At 51.1% G+C, this 26,501-nt stretch overlaps 2 long non-coding RNA genes across 2 annotated transcripts; both read right to left on the reverse strand.

Moving 5' to 3' along the window:
* Positions 1 to 12,471: 12,471 nt before the first annotated feature.
* LOC118663638 lies at positions 12,472 to 14,371 on the reverse strand. Its single transcript, XR_004970103.1, has 3 exons — positions 13,347 to 14,371; positions 13,074 to 13,245; positions 12,472 to 12,915 (listed from the first exon to the last, which is right to left on the reverse strand). It is a non-coding gene; the product is annotated as an uncharacterized LOC118663638 (long non-coding RNA).
* A 376-nt stretch (positions 14,372 to 14,747) lies between these two features.
* On the reverse strand, positions 14,748 to 23,920 carry LOC118663836. Its single transcript, XR_004970154.1, has 3 exons — positions 22,929 to 23,920; positions 22,325 to 22,446; positions 14,748 to 14,976 (listed from the first exon to the last, which is right to left on the reverse strand). It is a non-coding gene; the product is annotated as an uncharacterized LOC118663836 (long non-coding RNA).
* Positions 23,921 to 26,501: the final 2,581 nt, after the last annotated feature.

Raw genomic sequence — 26,501 nt, forward strand, 5'->3', positions numbered from 1 at the left:
AGCCTCAGTGATTATTGGGGGGGAGGGGGGGAGGGGGGGAAGGAGTCCTGGGTGGTCCGGGAAGACCCAAACCTAGGAAGCCTCCCCCACCCTCTGGCCGGCCTTCCCCAGGATGTTGCTGGGGCTGGGCCTCCCATGCATTGTCAGCCGCTGGCTAAGCCACACTCCCTGGCCCTGTCAGGAGTCCCTTCCTTCCTCTCACCTCCTTTCCACCTGCTTGGAGCTCTGCCACCACCAGGGGCTTCTCTTGGCACCGCACGCTGCAGGGGGGGCTTCCAAACACTCCCTGTGCCCCCTCAGCACCAGCTGCGAAGATGACCAGGACCAAGAGGGCTGTGCAGCAGGCAGAGCTGACGCCCGCGCACACGGGGTCACTCAGATTCCAGAGCAAGAGCACTGCCATTGAAGAGGGGGCGCAAATATGGAGTCCAACAGGGCCCTGAGCGCTGGGGGCAGAAAGGGGGTCTGCGCCCCAGGGCAGGCCTGTAGGACAGAGAAAGGGTGGGGATGCTCTCGCTCTCCCCCACCCTCTATCCCCCACAGCTCACAGGCAAACAGGACAGGGGACTCTGGGGGACAGCTGAGCACCAGCAAATACACCGTCTGCAGGGCTGCCAAGTGGTACCCACACCTCAGCTGATCCCTCTGCCCAGGCCCACTCTCCAGGACTGATCAGTCTGAACTGCCAGTGACCCCATTCCCAGCAGGCTGGGCCAGGTGCACAGCAGGGGGAGTCCTCTAGGGTGCCTCTCTGTACCCTCCTCTGCTCTGTCCCTGGAGGAGAGGCGGCCATGGGAGGAACAGCCCCTCTCTGCATAGCACCTTCTTGCATGGGCTCCACACACCACCCCTGCATCAGAGCATTAGGGTTAGGATTAGGGTTAGGGTTAGGGTTATGATTTAGGGTTAGGGTTAGGGTTATGATTTAGGGTTAGGGTTAGGGTTATGATTTAGGGTTAGGGTTATGATTTAGGGTTAGGGTTAGGGTTATGATTTTAGGGTTATGATTTAGGGTTAGGGTTAGGGTTAGGGTTAGGGTTAGGGTTAGGGTTATGATTTTAGGGTTAGGGCTATGATTTAGAGTTAGGGTTAGGGTTAGGGTTATGATTTAGGGTTAGGGTTAGGGTTATGATTTAGGGTTAGGGTTAGGGTTATGATTTTAGGGTAGGGTTATGATTTAGAGTTAGGGTTAGGGTTAGGGTTATGATTTAGGGTTAGGGTTAGGGTTAGGGTCATGATTTAGGGTTAGGGTTAGGGTTAGGGTTATGATTTAGGGTTCGGGTTATGATTTAGAGTTAGGGTTAGGGTTAGGGTTATGATTTAGGGTTAGGGTTAGGGTTAGGGTCATGATTTAGGGTTAGGGTTAGGGTTAGGGTTAGGGTTATGATTTAGGGTTAGGGTTAGGGTTATGATTTAGGGTTAGGGTTAGGGTTAGGGTTATGATTTAGGGTTCGGGTTATGATTTAGAGTTAGGGTTAGGGTTAGGGGTTATGATTTAGGGTTAGGGTTAGGGTTAGGGTCATGATTTAGGGTTAGGGTTAGGGTTAGGGTTAGGGTTATGATTTAGGGTTAGGGTTAGGGTTATGATTTTAGGGTAGGGTTATGATTTAGAGTAGGGTTAGGGTTAGGTTATGATTGGTAGGGTTAGGTGAGGGTCCATAGTAGGGTTGGGTTATGATTAGGTTAGGGTTAGGATTTAGGGTTAGGGTTAGGGTTTATGATTTAGGGTTAGGGTTAGGTTATGATTAGGGTTAGGGTAGGGTATGATTTAGGTTAGGGTTAGGGTTAGGGTCATGATTAGGGTTAGGGTTAGGGTTAGGGTTTATGAATTTAGGTTAGGGGTTAGGGTTATGATTAGGGTTAGGGTTAGGGTTATGATTTAGGGTTAGGGTAGGGTTAGGGTTAGGGTTAGGGTTAGGGTTAGGGTATGATTTAGGGTAGGGTTAGGGTTAGGGTTAGGGTTATGATTTAGGGTAGGGTTGTAGGGTTAGGGTTAGGTAGGGTTGTATGATTTAGGGTTAGGGCTATTAGAGGTTAGGCTTAGGGTTAGGGTTTAGGGTTAGGGTTATGATTTAGGGTTAGGGTTAGGGTTATGATTTAGGGTTAGGGTATTAGGGTAGGGCTTAGGGTTTATTTTAGGGTTATGATTTAGGGTTAGGGTTAGGGTTATGATTTAGGGTTAGGGTTATGATTTAGGGTTAGGGCTTATGGTTTGATTTAGGGTTAGGATTTAGGGTATGATTAGGGTTAGGGTTATGGGTTATGATTTAGGGTTAGGGCTATGATTTAGATTTAGGGTTAGGGTTAGGGTTATGATTTAGGGTTAGGGTTAGGGTTATGATTTTAGGGTTAGGGTTATGATTTAGAGTTAGGGTTAGGTTAGGGTTATGATTTAGGGTTAGGGTTAGGGTTAGGGTTATGATTAGGGTTAGGGTTAGGGTTAGGGCTAGGGTTATGATTTAGGGTTAGGGTTAGGGTTATGATTAGGGTTAGGGTTAGGGTTAGGGTTATGATTTAGGGTTAGGGTTAGGGTTAGGGTTAGGGGTTAGGGGTAGGGTTATGATTTAGGGTTAGGGTTAGGGTTAGGGTTAGGCTTAGGGTAAGGGTTAGGGTTATGATTTACGGTTAGGGTTAGGGTTATGACTTAAGGTTAGGGTTTGGGTTCTGATTTAGTGTTAGGGTTAGGATTAGGGTTAGGGTTATGATTTATGGTTAGGGTTAGGTTTATGTTTTAGGGTAGAGTTACGATTTAAGGTTAGGGTTATATTTTAGGGTTAGGGTTAGGGTTAGGGTTAGGGTTAGGGTCATGATTTAAAGTTAGGGTTAGTGTTATGATTTAGGATTAGGGTTAGTGTTAGGGTTATGATTTAAGGTTAGGGTTAGGGTTAGGGTTAGGGTTAGGTTTATGATTTAAGGTTAGGGGTAGGGTTTCTTTATAGGGTTAGAGTTATGATTTATGGTTAGGGTTATGATTTTTGGTTAGGGTTATGATTTAAGGTTATTTATAGGGTTATAATTTAGGGTTAGGGTTAGGGTTAGTTTTAGGGTTATTATTTTAGGTTATGTTTAGGGTTAGCAATATGATTTTGGGTCATGGTTAAGATTTAGGGTTAGGGTTATATTTAGGATAGGTTAGTGTTAGGGTTATTATTTAAGGTAGGGTTAGGGTGATGATTTTAAAGTGTAGTTTAGGATTGGGTGGATTTAAGGTTAGGGTTAGGGTTTATGAATTTAAGTAGGGGGTAAAGTTTTGATTTAGGGGTAGGGTTAGGGTATGATTTAAGGTTAGGGTTAGGTTGGTTATGATTAGGGTTAGGGTTATGATTTAGGGTTAGGGTTATGATTTAAGGTTTCTTGTTTTAGTTTATTTTAGGTTAGGAATATGGTTTGGTTTCGGTTAGGGTTAGGTTTTGGTTATATTAGGGTTTGGGTTAGGGTATGATTTAAGTTATGGTTATGGTTTAGGGTTATGATTTAGGGTTAGGGTTGGTTTAATGATTTTTAGGGTTATGATTTCGGTTAGGTTAGGGTTTTGATTTAGGGTAGGTTTGGGTTTAGGTTTATGGTTTAGGGTTGGGTTAGGTTTAGTTTGGTTGGGTTAGGGTTAGGTTGGTTATGCTTAGGGTTAGGTTAGGGTTTGATTTAGGTTAGGGTTTGGGTTTGATTTAGTTAGGGTTTGGGTTTGGTTTAGTGTAGGGTTATGATTATGGTTGTGTTGGTTTATGTTTTGTTGTGTGGTTTAGTGTTTATTATTAGGGTTAGGGTTATGATTTAGGTTTCGGGTTAGGGTTTGATTTAGGGGGGTCGGGTTATGGTTTGATTTAGGTTAGGGTTAGGGTTTGGGTTTAGGGTTTGGTTTAGGGTTAGGGTTAGATTTGGGTTAGGGTTTGTGTTAGGTTATGATTTTAGGTTAGGTAGGGTTGTGTTTAGTTTAGGGGGTTAGGTTTAGGGTTAGGGTATGATTTTTGGTTAGGGTTAGGTTTTTGGGTAGGGTTATGATTTATGGTTATTGTATTAGTGTTGGTTAGGGTTATGGTTTCATTGTTTTTATAGGGTTCTATTTTAGGGTTAGGGTTTATCATTAGTTTTTGGGTTATTGTTTTAGTTATGTTTAGGGTTAGGGTGTATGCTTTGGGTTAGGGTTATGATTTAGGGTTTTGATTTGGGTTTTTGGTTTATTTTTTAGGGTTAGGGTTAGGGTTAATGATTTTAGGGTTAGGGTTTAGGGTGGGTTTTAGGGTTTAGGTTAGGTTTATGATTTAGGGTTAGGGTTCTGGGTTATATTTAGGTTTAGGGTTAGGGTTATGATTAGGTTGGGTTTAGGTTTTGATTTAGGGGAAGGGTTAGTGTTATGGTTATGGTTTAGGGTTAGGGTTAGGTTTATGTTTATGGTTATGGTTAGGGTTAGGGTTAGGGTTAGGGTTCGGGTTAGGTTTTGGGTTAGGGTTAGGGTTAGGGTTAGGGGTTAGGTTTAGGTTAGGGTTATGATTTAGGGTTAGGGTTATGATTTAGGGTTTGGGGTTAGGGTTATGATTTTAGGGTTATTATTTAGGGTTAGGGTTAGGGTTAGGGTAGTTTTATTTAGGGTAGGTTAGGGTTTTTAGGGTTATGGTTTAGGGTTAGGGTTATGATTTAGGTTTAGGGTTAGGGTAGGGTTATGATTTAGTGTGTTTGGGTTAGGGGTTATGATTTGGGTCGGGTTATGAACTAGGTTAGGGTTTGGGTTTGGTTATTGATTTAGGGTTTAGGGTAGGGTTAGGTCATGATTAGGGTTAGGGTTAGGGTTAGTTAGGGTTATTGACGAGGTTAGGTTAGGGTTATGATTTCGGGTTAGGGTTAGGTTTATGATTAGGGTTAGGGTTAGGGTTAGGGTTCTGATTTAGGGTTAGGGGTTGGGTTAGGGTTATGAATTAGGGTAGGGTTTAGGGTTAGGGTTAGGGTTGTTATGATTTAGGGTAGGGTTAGGGTTAGGGTTAGGGTTATGATTTAGGGTTAGGGTTAGGGTTAGGCTTAGGGTTAGGTTAGGGTATGATTTAGGGTTAGGGTTAGGGTTAGGATTTAGGGTTAGGGTTATGATTAGGGTTAGGGGTTTAGGGCTTATGCTGGTTAGGGTTTATGATTTAGGGTTAGGGGTTAGGGTTAGGGTTAGGGTTAGGGTTCTGATTTAGTGTTTATAGGGCTCTGATTATATTAGGTTTAGGGGTTAGGGTTATGATTTTGGGTTAGGGTTAGGGTACTGATTTTAGGGGTTAGGGTTATGATTATGGAGTTAGGGTTAGGGTTAGGGTTAGGGTTAGGGTTAGGGTTCGTTAGGGCTCTTGGTTATGATTTAGGGTTAGGGTAGGGTTTTATGATTTCGGGTTTTAGGGTTAGGGTTTAGGGCTAGGGTTATGATTTCGGGTTCGGGTTCGGGTTATTTGATTTAGGGTAGGGTTATGGTTATGATTTAGGGTTAGGGTTTTTTAGGTTTTGGGTTAGGGTTTATGGTTAGGGTTATGATTTTGGTTAGGGTTAGGGTTAGGCTTAGGGTAAGGGTTAGGGTTATGATTTTACGGTTCGGGTAGGGTTATGACTTAAGGTTAGGGTGGGTTCTGATTAGTGTTAGGGTTCGGTAGGGGGTTTAGGATTATGATTTTATGGTTAGGTTAGGTTTAGGTTTATGTTTTAGGGTTCGAGTTATCGATTTAAAGGTTAGGGTTAGTGTTAGGTTTTGTTTAGGGTTAGGGTTAGGTTTAGGGTAGGGTTCGGGTTCATTGATTTAAAGTTTAGGGTTAGTGTATTGATTTAGGATTAGGTTTCGTGTAGGGTCGCATTAAGGTTAGGTTAGGCGTTAGGGTTAGGGTTAGGTTTCGATTTAAGGGTTGGGGTTAGGGTACGTTTTAGGGTTAGGAGTTTATGATTTTATGGTTTCGGTTATGATTTTTGGTTTAGGGTTATGATTTAAGGTTTATTTATAGGGTTAAATTTAGGGTTAGGGTTATCAATTGTTTTCGGGTTATTATTATTTTAGGTTGTTTAGGGTTAGCAATATGTTTTGGGGTCTATGGTTAAGATTTAGGGTTTTGATATGGGTTTTTTTTGGCTGAATAATTAGGGTTAGGGTTAGGGTTATGATTTTAAAGTTAGGTTAGGATGTGGATTAAGGTTAGGGTTAGGGTTATGATTTAAGGTTAGGTTAAAGTTTTGATTTAGGGTAGGGTTAGGGTTATGATTTAAGGTTAGGGTTAGGGTTAGGGTTATGATTTAGGGTTAGGGTTATGATTAGGTTAGGGTTATGATTTAAGGTTAGGGTTAAGTTTTTGATTTAGGTAGAGGTAGGATTAGGGTTATGATTTAGGGTTAGGGTTAGGGTTAGGGTTATGATTTAGGGTTAGGGTATGATTTAGGGTTAGGGTTAGGGTTATGATTTAGGGTTTTGGGTTAGGGTTAGGGCTAGGGGTTATGATTTAGGGTTAGGGTTAGGTTTATGATTTAGGGTTAGGGTTAGGTTAGGGTTATGATTTAGGGTTAGGGTTAGGGTTAGGCTTAGGGTAAGGGTTAGGGTTATGATTTACGGTTAGGGTAGGGTTATTGACTTAAGGTTCGGGTTTGGGTTCTGATTTTAGTGTTAGGGTTTAGGATTAGGTTCTGGTTATGATTTATGGTTAGGGTTAGGTTTATGTTTTAGGGTTAGAGTTACGATTTAAGGTTAGGGTTATATTTTAGGGTTAGGGTTAGGGTTAGGGTTAGGGTTAGGGTTAGGGTCATGATTTAAAGTTAGGGTTAGTGTTATGATTTAGGATTAGGTTAGTGTAGGGTTATGATTTAAGGTTAGGTTAGGTTAGGGCTAGGGTTAGGTTTATGATTTAAGGTTAGGGTTAGGGTTACGTTTTAGGGTTAGAGTTATGATTTATGGTTAGGGTTATGATTTTTGGTTAGGGTTATGATTTAAGGTTATTTATAGGGTTATAATTTAGGGTTAGGGTTATCAATTAGTTTTAGGGTTATTATTTTAGGTTATGTTTAGGGTTAGCAATATGATTTTGGGTCATGGTTAAGATTTAGGGTTTTGATATGGGTTTTGGCTTATAATTTAGGGTTAGGGTTAGGGTTATGATTTAAAGTTAGGTTTAGGATTGTGATTTAAGGTTAGGGTTAGGGTTATGATTTAAGGTTAGGGTTAAAGTTTTGATTTAGGGGTAGGGTTAGGGTTATGATTTAAGGTTAGGGTTAGGGTTAGGGTTATGATTTAGGGTTAGGGTTATGATTTAGGGTTAGGGTTATGATTTAAGGTTAGGGTTAAAGTTTTGATTTAAGGGTAGGATTAGGGTTATGATTTAGGGTTAGGGTTAGGGTTAGGGTTATGATTTAGGGTTAGGGTTATGATTTAGGGTTAGGGTTAGGGTTAGGGTTATGATTTAGGCTTAGGGTTATGATTTAGGGTTAGGGTTAGGGTTATGATTTTACAGTTATGATTTAGGTTTAGGTTAGGGTTATGATTTAGGGTTAGGGTTTGGGTTAGGTTATGATTTAGGGTTAGGGTTAGGGTTAGGGTTATGGTTAGGCTTAGGGTTAGGGTTAGGGTTATGATTTACGGTTAGGGTTAGGGTTATGACTTAAGGTTAGGGTTTGGGTTCTGATTTAGTGTTAGGGTTAGGATTAGGGTTAGGGTTAGGGTTATGATTTATGGTTAGGGTTAGGTTTATGTTTTAGGGTTAGAGTTACGATTTAAGGTTAGGGTTATATTTTAGGGTTAGGGTTAGGGTTAGGGTTAGGGTCATGATTTAAAGTTAGGGTTAGTGTTATGATTTAGGATTAGGGTTAGTGTTAGGTTATGATTTAAGGTTAGGGTTAGGGTTAGGGTTAGGGTTAGGGTTAGGGTTAGGGTTAGGGTTATGATTTAAGGTTAGGGTTAGGGTTAGGTTTTAGGGTTAGAGTTATGATTTATGGTTAGGGTTATGATTTTTGGTTAGGGTTATGATTTAAGGTTATTTATAGGGTTATAATTTAGGGTTAGGGTTATCAATTAGTTTTAGGGTTATTATTTTAGGTTATGTTTAGGGTTAGCATTATGATTTTGGGTCATCGTTAAGATTTAGGGTTTTGATTTGGGTTTTGGGTTATAATTTAGGGTTAGGGTTAGGGTTATGATTTAAAGTTAGGTTTAGGATTGTGATTTAAGGTTAGGGTTAGGGGTATGATTTAAGGTTAAGGTTAGGGTTATATTATAAGGTTAGGGTTAGGGTTATGATTTAAGGTTAGGGTTAAAGTTTTGATTTAGGGGTAGGGTTAGGGTTATGATTTAAGGTTAGGGTTAGGGTTAGGGTTATGATTTAGGGTTAGGGTTATGATTTAGGGTTAGGGTTATGATTTAGGGTTAGGGTTTGGGTTATGATTTAGGGTTTAGGGTTAGGGTTAGGGTTATGATTTAGGGTTAGGGTTAGGGTTAGGGTTAGGGTTATGATTTAGGGTTAGGGTTAGGGTTATATTATAAGGTTAAGGTTAGGGTTATGATTTAAGGTTAGGGTTAAAGTTTTGATTTAGGGGTAGGATTAGGGTTATGATTTAGGGTTAGGGTTAGGGTTAGGGTTATGATTTAAGGTTAGGGTTAGGGTTAGGGTTATGATTTAGGGTTAGGGTTATGATTTAGGGTTAGGGTTAGGGTTAGGGTTAGGGTTATGATTTAGGCTTAGGGTTATGATTTAGGGTTAGGGTTAGGGTTATGATTTTACGGTTATGATTTAGGGTTAGGGTTAGGGTTATGATTTAGGGTTAGGGTTATGAACTAGGGTTAGGGTTTGGGTTATGATTTAGGGTTAGTGTTTGGGTTAGGGTTATGATTTAGGGTTAGGGTTAGGGTTAGGGTTATGATTAGGGTTAGGGTTAGGGTTATGATTTAGGGTTAGGGTTAGGGTTAGGGTTATGATTTAGGGTTAGGGTTTGGGTTATGATTTAGGGTTAGTGTTAGGGTTAGGGTTATGATTTAGGGTTAGGGTTAGGGTTAGGGTTATGATTTAGGGTCAGGGTTAGGATTAGGTTTAGGGTTAGGTTAGGGTTAGGGTTAGGGTTAGGGTTATGATTAAGGTTAGGGTTAGGGTTATGATTTAGGGTTAGGGTTAGGGTTATGATTTAAGGTTAGGGTTATGATTTAGGGTTAGGGTTAGGGTTAGGGTTATGATTTAGGGTTAGGGTTATGATTTAAAGTTAGGGTTAGGGTTATGATTTAAGGTTAGGGTTTGGTTTAGGGTTATGATTTAAGTTTAGGGTTAGGGTTACGTTTTAGGATTAGAGTTATGATTTAAGGTTAGGGTTATGATTTATGGTTAGGGTTATGATTATAGGTTATTTTTAGTGTTATAATTTAGCGTTAGGGTTATCATTTAGGTTTAGGGTTATTATTTTAGGTTATGTTTATGGTTAGGGTTATGATTTTGAGTCATGGTTAAGATTTAGGTCCGAAACCGGTTTGTCTCAGTGGATAGAGCATCAGCCTGCGGACTGAAAGGTCCCAGGTTCGATTCATGTCAAGGGCCTGTACCTGGGTTGCGGGCACATCCCCAGTGGGAGATGTGCAGGAGGCAGCTGATCGATGTTTCTCTCTCATTGATGTTTCTAACTATCTCTCTCCCTTCCTCTCTGTAAAAAATCAATAAAATATATTTTAAAAAAATTTTTTAAAAATAGATTTAGGGTTTTGATTTGGGTTTAGGGTTATGATTTAGGGTTAGGGTTAGGGTTATGATTTAAGGTTAGGGTTAGGGTTATGATTTAGGGTTATGGTTAGGGTTATGATTTAGGGTTAGGGTTATGATTTAGGGTTTATTATTTAGCATTAGAGTTATTATTTAGGGTTAGGATTATAATTTAGGGTTAAGGTTAGGGTTATGATTGAAGGTTAGGGTTAGGGTTATGATATAAGGTTAGGGTTAGGGTTATGATATAAGTTTAGGGTTATGGTTAGTGTTATGATTTTGGTTTAGTGTTATGATTAAGGTTTTGATTTAGGGTTTGGGTTATTAATTAGGGTTAGGGTTACAATTTAGGGTTATGGTTATGATTTAAGTTTAGGGTTAGGGTAATATTTATGGTTAGGGTTACTGTTAGGGTTATGATTTAGTGTTAGGGTTAGGGTTTTGATTTAAGGTTAGAGTTAGGATTATGATTTAGGGTTAGGGTTATGATTTGGGGTTAGTGTTTGGGTTAAGATTTATGGTTGGGGGTTATGATTTTGCGTTAGGGTTAGGGTTATGATTTAGGGTCAGGGTTAATGGCAGGGTTATGATTTAGGTTAAGGTTAGTGTTATGATTTAAGGCTATTTTTAGGGTTGGCATTAGGGTTATGATTTGATTTGGGGTTAGGTTTAGGATTTTGATTTAGGGTTAGGGTTAGTGTTATGATTTAGCGTTAGGATTTAGGGTCAGGGTTAGGTTTCAGGTGAGGTAGGTTAGGTTTAGGGTTAGGGTTTGTGTGAGGTTTTGGGGAATGTCTTGCACTGAGAGGTGTGTGTGTGTGTGTGTTTCACAAGTTCTGCTTTGTTCACATGCCTTCTTCATTTTTCATTCGCAGTTTGATTTTCCACCGGAGGGTTTTTCTGGCAATACTGGCTGGACCAAGCAAAAAAAGAGAGAGAGAGAGAGGAGAGAAAGAGAGAGAGAAAAAAACTCCAGGGTCCCAGTGGCAGTCTGTGGAGTGAAGAGGCCCAGGTGTCACAGCGAGGCTCCAGGCCCATGGGCGACAGACACCGTGCGCGTATCCAGGACTCCCATCGCCCTCCTGACCAAATCCTGCTCAGGATGTGCAAGCTCTGTGCCTTTCTGACACCCCCTGTCCCCTCTCAAAGGATGGCTTCCTGCCTCTGTCTGGCCTTCCTTCCTCCCCCATCGCCTGTGATCCCCTGAGCCCAGGGCCTGTCCCTTCCCCGATGGAGCTCATTGTCCGCATGTCCCTGTCATTCTGGTTGTTAACGCCTGTGGGTCCCCAGTGCAGTGGGTGCTGGCACCCCGTCTCGCACATCCTGGCCTCCCCACACAGTGCCCATAAGAGTGCTATTCTTCTCTACGCTGGAAATGAATGTTGGCTAAAATAAATAACTTCCCAGGATGCAGTAACTTGAAGATTTGCCCCTGCAAGCCCTATGCCTCAGGGAAAATATTAGCAACAAAGACCCTCACATAGATGCACCTCCCTCCCCCCAAACCTTCCGCAGTAACCAGGAAGTCCTGTTGATGGATAAATCCCACAGGGCCCCGCTGGCCATCGGATATGCCGTTCATTTGCCATCATTTGTCACAGACTCCGAAGCTGGAACCGCTCCTTCGACATTTTGATTTGGGGGCTCCTGCAGGAGCAGTTTCCACGTGACTCTTCAACGCGATCCTTCCTGATTCAGATCTTTGCACAAAGCTCCCAGGGCCTCGCTGGGGAGCTCTGGGCCAGCGCGAAGGCGGGAGGCCAGACGCCCTGAGTCGGCACGTTTTATTTCCTGGTACATGTGCTTAATCCGTCGGCAAACTGTTCACTGGCTCGCACCGCGGCGGCTCTCCCTGGGAACACTAAGGCATGTGTATTCAACGGTGGAGAATAAACATACGATTTTATTACAAAGTGCCACCGCCGCTCCTGGCAGGGGGAACGTGTGCACCTGCATTTTTAAAATGTTTCAAACTTTCTCCCCCGGTGGACCCCGCGGTGACACACGTTCGCGTCTCGCTGTCACGGCCTGGTGCTTGGCGCCGGCCCCTCTGCCCAGCCTCCCGGAGGCCACTGTCCTCGAGCGGAGCGGAGAGCAAGCTGAGGTGGCGACCGCCACGCAGGCCGAGAGGCTCCCCTTCCTCCGCTCAATGCCTTCCTCCCCCCATCAGCGGAACGGTGGGCGGTGCAGTCATCGCCGGTGCCAAGGGGTGGGTGGCCGGTCGTCAGGGGAGGAGTGAAGGTCAGGGTTCATCGCGGTGAAGGGAGGGGCTGGCTTCCGGAGCCCACGCAGAGCTGGTCCCCTCCTTGCCCTTTGCCTTGCAGCCCGCTCTTCCCTCCGCACAGAACCCAGGCTCCTGCCTCGGTCATTCCGCAGATCCGGGAATCCGTCCTGAAAGAGATGAGCCGAGAGGCCCAGTCAGGGAGAGCCTGCGACGTGGACAGAGGCGTGGGAGGGCGGCCATGCATTCAGAGCGGAGAGAGCCCGGCTCTCCTTCGTCTCCTCCCTCCCCTCCTGCAGCGATTCCGTTTGCAGGTGTCTGAAGTCTGCGTGCACGGTTAGCTCACAGCCGCTCCCTGAATCTGGGATCTCCTGGAAATGTTCCCGATTCCTCCCATGCTCCCCACATCCTGAAACGCAGGCAGTTCCGAGTCATCTTGGCGCATTAAGACTTCCTAGAGTCACGTGGCAGCTCACACACAGCTCTCCCTGGAACCAGGGTCTCCCAGGCGGACAGTGGCCTTAGAGCCCCGTCTCCATGGGCAGCATCTGAGGGACAGCGCGACCTGCAGGGCGTTTGTCCATGTCTCCGATGCTGCAGATCGAGCAGGGGAGCTCCATGATGGAGCCGCGGGGCGTGAAGTCCTTCTGCTCAGTGTGGTCCAGAGCCGTGGAAGCTGGTCTTGAACCAGCACTGGCTTCCCAACACCGCGCCCACTGTCCCAGTGGCTCCTGGCCAGGCCCGGGGGAGGGCGGGTGGCAGGAGCGGCTCGGTGCTGCTCTCACTGCCGGGGCCAGGGGCCTGCTGTCGCTGTGGACGAGGCTCCTCTCGGGGCTACTGTCCACCTCTGAGCCTGCTGGTCCTGGAGAGCCACCTTCATAGGACTCCCTCCCCAAAGGAGGACTCACACGCTGTGCCCTCTGGGGTCGTGCGGCCCACTGCTTTCATACAGTCCTAACTTCAATCCAGGGAGAGATTTCTCAGAGTCCCCTAGAACCTTCCAACCGGCCCTTCTGGCGAGTCCTGCCGAAAACAAATGTGTGAACTTTGCCCCAAAGCAAAGACTCTTTGCATCGCAATTCAAACTGTGTATTTTTTCATATACACATGTGCCCAGGCATGTGCGTGCACACACACACACACACACACACACACACACACACACACACACACCAGGTTACCTGAAAACAAATCAGAGATTTATCTTGACATAGGAACCTGGGTTGTTTGCCCAGGTTCTCCGTGAACAACACCGAAGCAGATCGTCTGACACCTGAGGGATGACCCGTCAGCCGGGCTGTGCATTGGGCTGCGCTTGATAAATACGCCGTGACGGGCTCTGTGTCCACAGTTCTAGGCGGAAGTTACTTGAGTTAATCATCTCATGATGCGGGAGGAGGGTGCATCATGAGATGATTAAGTGACTGTTAGAATGAACGCTACAATTCCAGCACCTTAGCGTCCTAAAAGTATCTTGTTCCTCCATCTGTCTCATATGATTTGGGCGGTAGCATGAGGCTCTGCACCATGAAGTCACCTGGGGATCCAGGCTCCTCCCATCTTCTGTCGTCAATCACATCTTCACCAGGTGGTCTCCATGGTAACCACTCAGAGCAGAAGAGAGAAAAGAGAAGGTGGAGCATCCAGCCCACTCTTACCTGCCTGCGGAGCTGGGGCCACTGCCTGCTCGCCCGGCCTTCTGACCAGCTGGGCACTGCCTGCTCACCCGGCCTTCTGACCGGCTGGGCACCGCCTGCTCACCCGGCCTTCTGACCGGCTGGGCACTGCCTGCTCACCCGGCCTTCTGACTGGCTGGGCACCGCCTGCTCACCCGGCCTTCTGACCGGCTGGGCACTGCCTGCTCACCCGGCTTTCTGACTGGCTGGGCACCGCCTGCTCGCCCGGCCTTCTGACCGGCTGGGCACCGCCTGCTCACCCGGCCTTCTGACCGGCTGGGTACCGCCTGCTCACCCGGCCTTCTGACCGGCTGGGCACCGCCTGCTCACCCGGCCTTCTGACCGGCTGGGCACCGCCTGCTCACCCGGCCTTCTGACCGGCTGGGCACCGCCTGCTCACCCGGCCTTCTGACCGGCTGGGCACCGCCTGCTCACCCGGCCTTCTGACCGGCTGGGCACCGCCTGCTCACCCGGCCTTCTGACCGGCTGGGCACCGCCTGCTCACCCGGCCTTCTGACCGGCTGGGTACCGCCTGCTCACCCGGCCTTCTGACCGGCTGGGCACTGCCTGCTCACCCGGCCTTCTGACCGGCTGGGCACCGCCTGCTCACCCGGCCTTCTGACCGGCTGGGCACCGCCTGCTCACCCGGCCTTCTGACTGGCTGGGCACTGCCTGTGCGGTTAGGCTGCTCCGCCAGGAGCCCATGCCCCCGGGGTCCTGCCTCTCCAACCCGTGCCAGAGCCTGATCCTCAGCCGGGCAGCTCCCCTCCTGGCCCTGCAGCGCGTTTGAAGGGTTTGCAAGACTCCTCCCCAGCTCACCAGCTCGTCCTCAGTGTTTCCCGGGCTCCCCTTCTCTCCCTGTAATGTCCGACATGAAGACATCTCACATTTCTCCCCCATTTCTGGTCCCCCGCTGGGTGGGTGCAGCGGATGTGGGTGCCGTGTGGGTGGGCCACGGAGGAGGGGTGAGTGGACCTCTGGACCTGTCCAGTGTGGCTGCCCCCCGATAACCGGAGCTCGGATAGGGGGTGGCCCTGATCAAAAAGGGGTACCACAGGGCACACTGCCTGACCTTCAGGAGATGCGCTAACCCAGTGTGGGGGCAGCGTCCACTTTCTCCCTGTGGGGAGCTTGGGGGGCCAGGCATTGGGCACGCTCTGTGTTGTTGGTGGTGGTTTATTTGCTTTGCTACAGATTCGGGGTGAGGCTGGGAAACTCCATTTCAAACTGCCCCCACGTCCTCACCTCAGTCTGGGCGTGGAGAAGTCAGACCCGTGGCTTCATGAGGACAGGGGTCGGGGGACGGGCTGACAGTGGTGGCGCTCACGGGCCCACAGCTTCTTAATGCAGACGAGGCATCCGTTCAGCTCACGTGGTGGCTCCGGGAGCCCCTGTCCACGCCCCGGCTCTGCAAAAGCAAAACACAACACAAGCCATGCATGGGCCGTCCAGTGTCCGTGGCTGCCCAGGAGGGGCCGCACCTCGGGCCAGGTCCCAGCGAGGCCGACGGCGATGAGGGAAGAACTAAGCGACACCCACGCCCGGGCGATCCTGTTTTGTGCGCGCAGTCAGACGAGCTCTACGTGCACGTCACTCACTACGTGGCTCCAAACATAGACTTGAGGGGCCTGGAGACCCAGCGGCGCTGTTCTTGTGCTGGGCTTGAGGCCCTCTCCCACCCCGGGGGCCTGCGGGTCTGAGATGTGAATATGGGAATTTCACCAAGCACCCCCCCCCCCGCCTCCGCACCCCCCCCAACCGCCTGTGGACTGCAAAGCGCTCAGGGTCTGAAAGAACAGATGCAAGAGACAAATGGGCAGAAAGGAGTTTGGGGAGTGGCTCCTAAGACTCGCATTTTCCATCCTCTTGGAAAGAGCAGCCCTTTTGGGGGGCTCCGTGTCTGTCCACCAATTACTTCTCCAAGCAGCGTAAGTACAGCTTCTCGCAAAAATGTATGGAACACCTCAGACCTGCTTTGCCCCCCTCTCCAAAAAACCCGTGAAAGCCAAATTCATTTTTCTCATCTTGTTCACTTCTTCCAGGGAAAGAAAGAAAGCAGGAGAGAAAGAAAGAAAGAAAGAGAGAGAGAGAGAGAGAGAGAGAGAGAGAGAGAGAGAGAGAGAGAAAAGAAAGAAAGAAAGAAAGAAAGAAAGAAGAAGGAAGGAAGGAAGGAAGGAAGGAAGGAAGGAAGGAAGGGAGGGGAAGGAAGGAGGGAGGAGGAATGAAGAGGAAGGGAGGAGAAAGGAGGGAGGAAGGAGGAAGGAGGGAGGAGGGAAATAATGAAGGAAGGAAGGAGGAAGGAGGAGGAAGGGAGGAGGGAGGAAGGGAGGAAGGAAGGAAGGAAGGAAGAAAGAAGGGAAGGAAGGAAGGAGAAAGGAAGAAGGGAGGAAGGGAGGAAGGAAGGAAGGGAGGAAGGAAGAGAAAGAAAGAAGCCCACCCCTGAATTCTGCATGTTTTATTAGACCCAGTCTCGCCAGGACAGGAGTGTAACTGAGGGGCTAGGAAAACATGGTCCCAGCATACGCCTGCTTCCCTGGGTCTCAGGGTTACTGAGAGGCCACAAGGTCAGGCCTTCCTCCACAACCACGCTAACTGTGACCTGCTGGCTTGGTGTGAGCTGCTGGGTTGGTGTGAGCTGCTGGGTTGGTGTGAGCTGCTGGGTTGGTGTGCTGAAGGAATGGGCTATCACAGCTGGTGGGCATAGCTTACTTATCAGATGTTCACTTCCAATGCCTTCCACTTAAATGTGGGCTTCGGCGTGGCCCATGAAGCTGGGGCAGGATGGGTAGGGAAGCCTCTTGCTGAGCAATGAGGGAGCTGTAGGCCCAGCCACGAGCAGGCACTCGGCCCAAACCCCTCGAGGGTCCTCCTGCAGGGTCACTGCCGGAGTCTCATTGAGGACCTGCCTCCGCCCCTGAGAGGAGAGTCCACTTCATCACCAGATGTAGGCTCAGGTCGCGGTGTGGTGGGAAGAGCTACTGGGCAAACGGTTGACTTCACACCTTCTAACCACATCAAAGGGGCCGCATCTAATGAGCCCGCTGCTGAGGTGGAATTTCAGGAATCAGGATGCATTCCACGACAGTTGTCGAGGACACAGTGATGCCAGGGGGAAGCCCTGAGGCCATGCACGCCCAGTGGCCAGCGCTGCTCCGAGGCCTCCTTCCTGCCAGTCATGTGCGCGCGTGGAGACCCAGCGTGGGTTCTGCTGCCTGGAGTTAGCGTCTGAGATCCAATCAGACACGTAGACACGCAGGCTGTATTCTGGCTGCCAGGAGGCCCTGCCCTAATGCTCCTTCCACCCGGCCTCAGTCCGAGCTCCGCCCGCTGACTAAGCTCCGAGGGTCAGAAGGCACCGAGGCGGGTCACGTCCTGCTCTGCCCTGGGGCTCCCTGGGTTCCTCAGGTCTCTGACCCTCGGGGACAGTAGCTTCTCCAGTAGGAGGGGCTCACTCTTCTCACTGCCATGCCTGCTCCCAGGACACAAGGAACTGGGGGGGGGGGGGGGGGGGGCGTGTCTTTGCACAGAGGGATGGAAGGGCGGTGTGGAACCTTCTGCTCCTTCTGCTGGGGCTCAGGGCACGTGGGAGCCACAGAGGGCAGAGTGTTGGGAGCCAGGCAGCCTCTCCTTCTCACCTGGGAAGACATGGGATCAGGGCAGGCCTAGCCATCACATCACGGATGCAACAGGCTCTCAGTCCAGGGCTGAGAGGCGGTGCCTAGGGTAGCTGAGCGGCACCCCCTTCCCTTAAACGTTAGTTTCCAATCAAGTCCTCCTGTGTAACCTCAAGGGAGTAGAGCAGACATGTAAAACGAAGCATTTCTGTGCTTGAGGGAGTGCATCCAGCAAGCCCCGCCTCCTCCAGTCTCTTGTCAGAAGAATGTGCTACACGCCATGTGCACGTGTCCTCCCTGACCCGTGGAGAGGGCAGGAAAGGCCATGTGCACATATCATCTCTGACCCGCGGAGAGGGCGGGAAAGGGCCTGCCACGTGCACATCATCCCTGACCCGCGGGGAGGGCAGGAAAGGGCCTGCCACGTGCACATGTCCTCCCTGACCCGCGGAGAGGGCGGGAAAGGGCCTGCCACGTGCACATGTCCTCCCTGACCCGCGGAGAGGGCGGGAAAGGGCCCGCCACGTGCACATGTCCTCCCTGACCCGAGGAGAGGGCAGGATAGGCACCTGGGTGCGGGAAGGACTTCGCGGGTGAACAGTCGATGGAGACTTGGTAGCTGGATCGGGACCAGGTTGTCCGCACAGCCGAGCCTCTTCTCTGTTGGTTATGTTGAGTCTTTTGCAGAAGAATTTTCCTGGGAGACCAGACACTCAATGGAAAGACAGTCACATAGGAGGGTTGATGGCAGGTTCTCTTTTTAAGTTAACAAAGAGCATCCTAACAGTTGACATTACTTCACATGGAAACGATGTGAGGGTGGTTCCAAAGCTTCGCCGAGTCTTCCAGAAAGCTCTCTCCCTACGACGCCTCAGGGCTGGCGTTGCCGCATCCATTACCCCTCACGGCCTCCAGACCGCGTCAGCGTCATCTGCAGCCGGCGGCTGGTTGGCTCAACAAGGAGGTGCTTCTCCTGGGTCCCCCTCGGTCTCCCCCAGAGCGTCAGCAGGCCAAGAAGCAACCCCTGAGCTCAACACACGTGACTCCGATCAGGACATGAGAGGAAAAGCCACGGCCTTGCTCCCAGGAGGAGCTTCCCTTAGTGAACTGAGACCAAGACACAGACACAAAAAGGTCGATGATACTGGACTTCCCTACACATTGCCCCTCACAGGCGAGTCAGGTCGGTATTGATTTCATTATCCTAATCAGCACCAAACTGATCACTTTAGCAGGCGGATGCCACCGAGGGCAATCAAACTCGGAGAGTGCCAGGCACCAGAATGACCCGCCAGGACGGGGCCCGAGGGCTCCTGTGTGCCCCCACCTTATGTGCTGGTCCCAGAGGGAGCTGAGGCTGTGGGCGCAGCTGACACGCTCAGAGCCACACAGCTTCTAGGCAGCGACGGAGCTCAGACACACATGTCCTGGTTCCAATCCCAGAGCTCCTGTCCAGGTCAATAATGAAAGCTATTCTTCACCCACAGCTTCCCCTGTGCTACTCCCTCTGCTGGAAGGTGTTGGAAGGTTCTGGAAGGAGCTGGAAGGTGCGATAGGCACCCGTTCTGGGCTCAGCTTTAGCCCGAGTAGCCATGCGTATTTTGAGGAACTCAGACAACTTCTCTGGATCTCAGATCCTCAGCTGTAAAAGGAGACGATGAGACTTCTCCACGCTCCCCCACTTCTCCATCCAGGTACCCCTACCCACTGAGCAGAGCGAGCACAGGGGGTGATCATCGCAGTGGGAGCATGGAGGTGTGTCAGAAAGCCACCCTGCAAGCGAGAATGCAGACTGAAGTATTGGAGTTTGTCCGCCTTATAATTCACGGGGCTTCTGCATGCTGCTTAACAATGCATCTGGTTTGTTTTAAGGTGGAAATAATGTTTGAATATTTTTATCACAGACGCCGATTTGCCAAGGAGGGCTGGGCTGCCCTGGGGCTCAAGACAGTGGTTTTGTGTGGCCTCCTCCCTCCTTGTGGGTCCCGCGTTGTCCGTCTGTTTCTGATGTCACCCCCACTCCTGCCCCTCATCCCAAGGCCCTAAGAAGCTCTCTCCCCACAGTGGCCAGTGGCTGTTTGAGGGGACCCCTGGAGGGGAAATTAGCAACAGAAGCAGCGAGTGTAGAAAGGGACACAGATATTCAGCAAGTGGGGACGGTGGAGGTGGGTGGGGATGGGGGGGCTGCTCTTCTAGGAGAGTGAGGGCGGAGGCGGGAAGGGCCTCCGGATGGAGGTCTGCAGTGGCATCTTACCAGATTTCGATCCCTCTCCTCCAGTCTTTTCTGGAAGGAGGTGGGCTGTGAGCAAACATTTGGCTTTAGGAAGAACTAGGGGAAATAGCTCTGAAAAGTGCAGGTTACTTCTTACTCAGATGCAAATCTTTCGAGTGTCTCAGGCCCCTTTGCCCTCTCCAGGCCACACCAGAGCTGAGGCCAAGGCCTAACTTTGCTCGACTCCCCGGCTCTCGAGTAGGGCTCCCCTCACCTTCTGGGCCTGTGAGGGGGACGGGGCACAGAGGCTGGAGCTGGGGGTGCCGCGGGGGGCGGGGGAGGCTCTCCTCCAGGCCCTGGGCAGTTATCAGCAGAGGGGAGGTCAGCCAAATGCCGCATCTGCTGCCATAGCCAAGGCTGCTCCCCTGCGACGGGTCCAGATGGGAAAGTGCTCAGTGCTCCGGGCCGTCTCCCAGGGGACGCCCTGAGCCGGATCAGGGGGACGTTTGCTCCTCTAAGCCACTGAGCCTGCACGGCTCGGGCTGCGTGGTAGCATCTCCAGGCCCCTTGCGCACAGTAGGCATACCAGGATGACTTGTCAGGTGCGCACATCAGTACCAATTCCCACCAAGGGAAGTGAGCAAGGGGCTGATGCATAAAGTGATTACAGCCTGAGAGCCTGGCTCGGGTCTCATCTTCAGCCTCTGGATATTTACTGAGCAGCAGGTTTAGATGGCCCGAGGCTGCAGACTGCGGTCTCACCCCAGTCGCCTCACTGAGCTCGGCGGCCTGAGAATCACCCGGCAGCTCTCTACACCCGATGCCGGCCCCTCCGGGGAACTGGGTTAGAAGCTCTGGGCAGGGACCCGGGAAGAGGTGTCCGCGTTCAGTCATCCAGGGGATTCGGGGCCAGACTGGGAACCCGTCCCTAGCAGGCAGGTGAAGGGATGATGTTCCCAGGACCTCAGCCTGGGGCGGGGTGGGGGGTAGAGGGGGGCGGGTGGAGCCAGGAGGGGAGCACAGTCCCCGTCCCATCCTGCGCTCTTTCCCACAGCCCCTCCCTCTCCGCTGGCCCCGTGGCCCGTGGGAGAGCTCGCAGGGTCCGCTGGGAGAGGGACCAGCAGCTGACCCACTGGCCCCGGGAGCGGCGCTGCGGCACATGGGAACGTTCCGGGTCCTATTTGTGGAAATGGTCCCACTCACACGCTTTTCCAGGAACGGATATTACCAGCGGGTCCCTTTGGTCGCTCCGAGGAGCCCTGCTGGCGAGGCCTGGGAAGGTCCCAGCCCCAGTACCCCGCCTCCAGGCGCTCATGCTGAAGGCGGCTGGCAGGAAGGTGGGGCGTCAGGAGGCTGTGAGGGCCGCCTCTCGCCTCTCTCCCTCCGGGTCTCACTGGAAAACGGGGCCTGAGCACTTAGCCCGGGGCCTGGCCTCAGCCGATTCCCCATCTGTGCATGGCAAGTGCACGACAGCTAAGAAAACCACGCTGGGCCGTGCGTACATCCTCTACTCTGACCATCACCCTGAGCGTGGGGGGCTGTTATTCTCACCCCCGTGTTCAGGACGCACGTTCCCAGCTCACAGTCTAACCCTCTGCCTGCAGGTTCCGACTAAACCGAGGTGCTCTGAGCTTAGACCCCCACCCTCGGCGGGGCATGTGCGGACACGGGGCCGGGGGAGGCGGCGTGATTCTCTCTGGGAAGAGAGGACGGTTCCATCGCTTATTAAAGATTCAAGCCTTGTACAGAGTCAGCACATCTGTGTCTTTCAAACTTGGAGAGAGAAAGAGTTTGAGGCCCTCAGCTTGGTGCTCAAATCCTGGCCTCCAGCTTCCTGGCTGCAGAGAAGTTCCTGACCCGGGAGAGCCCCACTTTCAGAAGGAAAAGAGGAAGGAAGGAAGGAAGGAAGGAAGGAAGGAAGGAAGGAAGGAAGGAAGGAAGGAAGGGAGGGAGGGAGAAGGAAGGGAGGGAGGGAGGGAGGGAGGGAGGGAGGGAGAAAGGAAGGGAGGGAGGAAGGAAGGAAGGGAGGAAGGAAGGAAGGGAGGGAGGGAGAAAGGAAGGGAGGGAGGGAGGGAGGGAGGGAGGGAGGGAGGGAGGGAGAAAGGAAGGAAGGGAGGGCGGGAGGGAGAAAGCAGGCTGGGGAAGAGAGGAAGGAGGCATGTGAGGGAGGAGAAGAAAGGAGGAGAAAGACAAGGAGGAGCATTGGGAGCTGCGTGGAGACGGGGAGACGGGGAGACAGGGTGCGGGGCTACTGTGCCGTCCTGGAGGCCGGGGCATGTGGCAGCAGCTTTCTGGGCATGTTTTCTAACCGGAGACCCCGAGCAGAGGGCCAGGGCCGACTGCAGGAACGAGGAGAAGGCGTGAGACAGGGACCAAGAGAAGGAGGCAGAGTGGGAGTGAGGGTTCAACAGAAACGGGCGGAGAAAGAGCTGAAGTTGCTCCAGAGAAACTCAATGACACAAAGCAACGCGGGGAGCACAACGCGGGAGCATAGCGCAGGGAGCATAGCAGAGCGGCCAGCGAGGCTCCCAGGGGCTCCTCCGTGGGACTCGACTAAAGACGCGGCCGAGTTGGAGGCATGAAACCGGGCGTTTGTCACCAGAACAGCGCACGTCTTTGAAGGGCCCCCAAAGGGTGTACGTGGGGACCACGGCTTTTCAATGAAGAAGGAACAAGACTGTGGCGTGGATCGCAGAAGCCGTCACCTGACGGTGCGCCTCTCCTGGAAGACGGCCCGCGGCCTCACCGGGCATTCACCCGCCCGCAGACCGCCTCCGGTTCCACCGCCCTGGGCCTCCCTCCCCGGGGTTCCTGGAGGATGAGGGGCTTTTCCATGTGACATGTAACAAGCCCAATGTTGTTCAACAAGGACAGTTAGTTCTGGAGAATTCTCCCTTCCCCCCTTTTCCACTCTAGCTCTCTCCACCTACCTCGGCGCGGGGCCGCGGGTGAGCCGGCAGCTTTGTCCTTGGGTAGCTGGTTCCCCACCAGGTCGCATGTTGAAGGGAACTGCTCAGGGGCCTTCATCATAGCATCCGACTCCCAGGAAACCCTGGAAAAAGATGGTTTTCCGTGCGTCAGGCCACCTGCGGCAACGGGTCGCGATTAACGCGACTGCCCGTCAGAGGCGGTAGTGTCGTAGCATCCGAGCCACCACCACGTGCTTCTGAAGAGCAAGTCTTCCTGCCACTAATTATATTAATATCCACATGTTGGCGTTGATATAATTAGCGCAGTGGAGGACACTGCTATAATGAGCACAAATATTTACTCTTCAGAACTAAGTGGCAGCGCATATGCATATAATAACCTTAGTACAGGACCGCGCAGTCGCAGCAGCACTTGCCCGGAGGAGCGTCTAAAACCCACGCCTAAGGTAACTGCGGCTCGTCCTTCACGGAGAGCTCGGGGTGTCGCCGACAAGGGCGACGGGTCGCAGCCACAGCGACCCCGTGAGCAGGTCCCGACAGGGGCCCCTCCCCGCAAACAGAAGCAGGTTTCCAAGAGCTCCCAGAGGCCGACTCGGCGACATACCGATCACACACTCAGAACGACACTGCCAGGGCCCCTCCTCTCCTTATCCCGACGGCACTCAGCTCAGCAAAAAGGACAATTCTTTGGTTGTAAAACAAAACAGAATTGGGTAAAAGCAGGGGTGTTGGGGAATGAGGCAGACAATGTGTTGGACCTCCCTGGTGCTGGGCGTAGAAAGGCTGCGGGCCCGAGTCCCAGAAACCTGTCCCAGGTCCCCTCTCCTGTGGTGGGAGGCCCACAGCACGCCTCCTGGCACGGCTGTGCGGAAAGAGAGGGTCCGGGGAGGGCCTGGCACCCTGAGCGCAGGGGAGGGCGGGCCGGTGCCTGGCGGCTCCGCTGGCTCTCGGCGGCCAGGGCCTCTGAGGACCGACTCCCCCGGTGCCTGTGACGGGAGACATTCATCTCGACCGGTGTCTTCTGTCCTGATTTCTGCCGCAGGCTGAGCGAGTTACACAGGCTCTCACCGGACCGACCCTCGTTACAGCCACCGTGTTTGGAAGCCGTAGGAACACACCTGCACAAAAGCCCATGCATATGTGTCTGCGCATACGAACAACACACACAGCACAGAACATAGCTTCCAGGTCAACCCACGGAGGAGCACGCAGATGTGGGCCAAGAGACTTTCAATAGGTGACATTTTACTAAACACGGGCCCGCTGGCAAACACCGGAACTCAAGCGCAGCCGCATCGATGGCAGCAGGAGCTGGGCGCCGGGAGCCGCTCTCTGCCGAGACCCACTCCTCGGTGGAGGGCCCAGATGTTGCCTCCTGCTGCCTCTGGGCTGTGAAGATGGCGCAGCAGGAGGCAACATCTGGGGAGGAAGGGCGATGGGGGAGGACGTGGACTATTGCTGTGTGCCCGGCGGTGACTCCTCAGGGAGCCTTGGGGTTTTTAAGCAGCTCACGTAGAACGCCGTCTTTCCTTTCTGGGCTCAACTGCAGAGGGTTACGTCCACATTTCTCGTCGAGGTCTGCATTTTGGAATTTTCAATTTTCTAAAAAAAAAAACACGAAAAGATTTTTTTTCCTCCCATCCGTGCGGTTTTCAAGTTCCAGGTATAAACCAGCCTTCCTCCTGAGCATGAACAATAGTGTATTTTTTGTTTTTTTGTGGGTTTTTTAAAAATATATTTTATTGATTTTTCACAGAGAGGAAGGGAGAGGGATAGAGAGTTAGAAACATCGATGAGAGAGAAACATCGATCAGCTGCCTCCTGCACACTCCCCACTGGGGATGTGCCCACAGCCAAGGTACATGCCCTTGGCTGGAATCGAACCTGGGACCCTTCAGTCCGCAGACCGACGCCCTAGCCACTGAGCCAAACCAGTTAGGGCTAAACCATATTGTTTTGCAACTTCTTCTCATAAATCTGCTCGGCCCTTCAATGCAGGCCTCCACTGCTGCTGTGATGAGGAGGGGAAGGCGTCTCCGGGACATGGTTGCTCAACGGCGCCTGGTTCAGGGGGCTGACGTCCAGGCCTGATACTTACTGTCTTATGTCCTTTGACATCACAGTTGAGACTAATCTCCACCTGCTGCCCCCCAGCCCCACCCCCAGCTCCACCCCCGCCTCCCAGTGTGACCTCCCGCTGCGCCCGGGACCTCCCGGCGTTGGAGTGGACGCATGGCAGCCACACTGGCATCACTGTGTATCGGAGCCTCAGCTCAAGACGGTTTGCGAAGCAGGTGTCCAAAGGCGCAGGCTGGATCGTTCCCTGCACAGTCCTGCCTTTTAAGGGCGTCCTCACCGGGCATCTGAAGAAACACTGGAAGCATTTTGCCTCTTCGTTTCATGTTGTAACGACACCAAAATGTCATCAAGCAATTACCACCCCAACACAGAATGGTCTGTAGAAGTTGCTTTCTCCGTGGGCTCATTAACTCCTTTCCAGCTTCAATAACTTGATTGTTTTAAAAAAATGCTCAATGCTAATTGAGAGACTTCATTTAAAACTGAATTCCATTTATTTAGCACAGCCTCTCCCCTCCCTCCTTCTCTTTCTCCAAATTGCATGAGGCTGACAGACCCTAGATTTATAGATACGCACACACCTTTTGACCTCGCCAGTTAAACTTATAAGTGAAATTGATCTGGTGCAATGCAAAAACCAGCATCGTGCGCGATCGCTTTGGGACAAAGGGCCCACCGGCTCCTGTGGCTGTCCGTGGGAGCAGGACATCCTGGGTTCCAGGGTGCCCACAGGCCGGGCTGGTATTCCTTGTGAGCCTGGGAGAGGCTGAACTGAAGATGCTCTGTACGGCAGCACTGCCACCTGAACACCCATTTATAATGCCTGACGCCTGCCAGGTGCGTTTCTTTAAGTGAGAACTCTAAAGCAGTAAGGGACAGTGGCAGGTTGGGTCTGGCCTCCTCCCGTGAGGCGATGTGGCTCTCAGCTGTGCCCTCCTGGGGCCTCTAGAGAAGAGACGGCGTTCATGCTTGTCCCGTGGGCCGCCTGGAATAAACGAGGAGCGGCAGCCGACCTCCACAACCTTCCCAGCTCATGCGCGTGAGCCAATTTGGTTGTCCCGTGTGCGCCCGGGAATGACACTCACCACTTAGCCCTGAACCCAGTGAGCACATTCCTCTCTGGGTGATGGGAGGGATGGGCATGAGCTCAACCAATTTGCACAGAGCGATGCCCAGCACCCTCCGGCTGCTCTACTCCCATCGGGAGAGACGATGGCCTCTGACTGTCTCTCTGCAGACTCTCCGTCCAGGACGAAGTCACCCAGTTATGCTCTTGCCCGACGTCTTGTTTGTCGTAAGATCCCTCCAAGGTGACCTTTAGGGCCACGGGCACCCAGTTGGTCTCAGTTGCTGAAGAGGCCGAACGATTCCTTCAGACGTTTGAAAATAAAGCGAAAACTGGGAGGAGCTAGTTGGTTAATAATAACTAGCAAGAAAGAGACATGAATGGAAATCAGCACCTTAATGATTTACCATTGCTGTGGAGCCAGTAGGCTGGTGATTCAATCCGATACCCGCAAATTTGTGTAATCCTCGGGGTAAAACAATTTAATGGGCTGTCTCTTTTATAGTTACAAAAGGCCTTGCATGTGATCAATTATACATGAGAGGACGATAAATGTAACTTTCTCCATACTAATCACATCTAACTTAAACCCTCTTGTTGGTCTTTGGAGTGTACGTAGCATTCCCAATAAAGTTCTTAGTTTCGACTCTCACCAAAAGTTAATCTGCCCAGAACTTCCAAATAAATCTTCAGCACCAGAAGCGGGTGGGTTTTTTTCACACTAAATAAAATCTTTCCAACAATCCAGTTGAAGAAACGCCGTGCCGCCCCGCTCCCTCTCCCCCACAAGCTCGGGCTCCATGCCACCATCCTGCTGCCCCCGCCAGCCAATGGGCGGCGGGTGGGTGGTTGTTTTTCTTCTGTTTGGCTCTGTCTGTATTTTGTTGAAAAGGCAGCCTAGCACTGTGTTAACGCCGTCACCTGAGGCTAACAAAACTTGCCAAGAGGCGAAGATTTCCCGTCCTCACTCCAGTGACAGGTCCCCGAGAGCCCTGGGACCCTCCCCGATTCCTATAAAGCCCCAACTCCCAT

This window comes from Myotis myotis, unplaced genomic scaffold (assembly GCF_014108235.1).
Source record: "Myotis myotis isolate mMyoMyo1 unplaced genomic scaffold, mMyoMyo1.p scaffold_m19_p_9, whole genome shotgun sequence".
NCBI lineage: Eukaryota > Metazoa > Chordata > Mammalia > Chiroptera > Vespertilionidae > Myotis > Myotis myotis.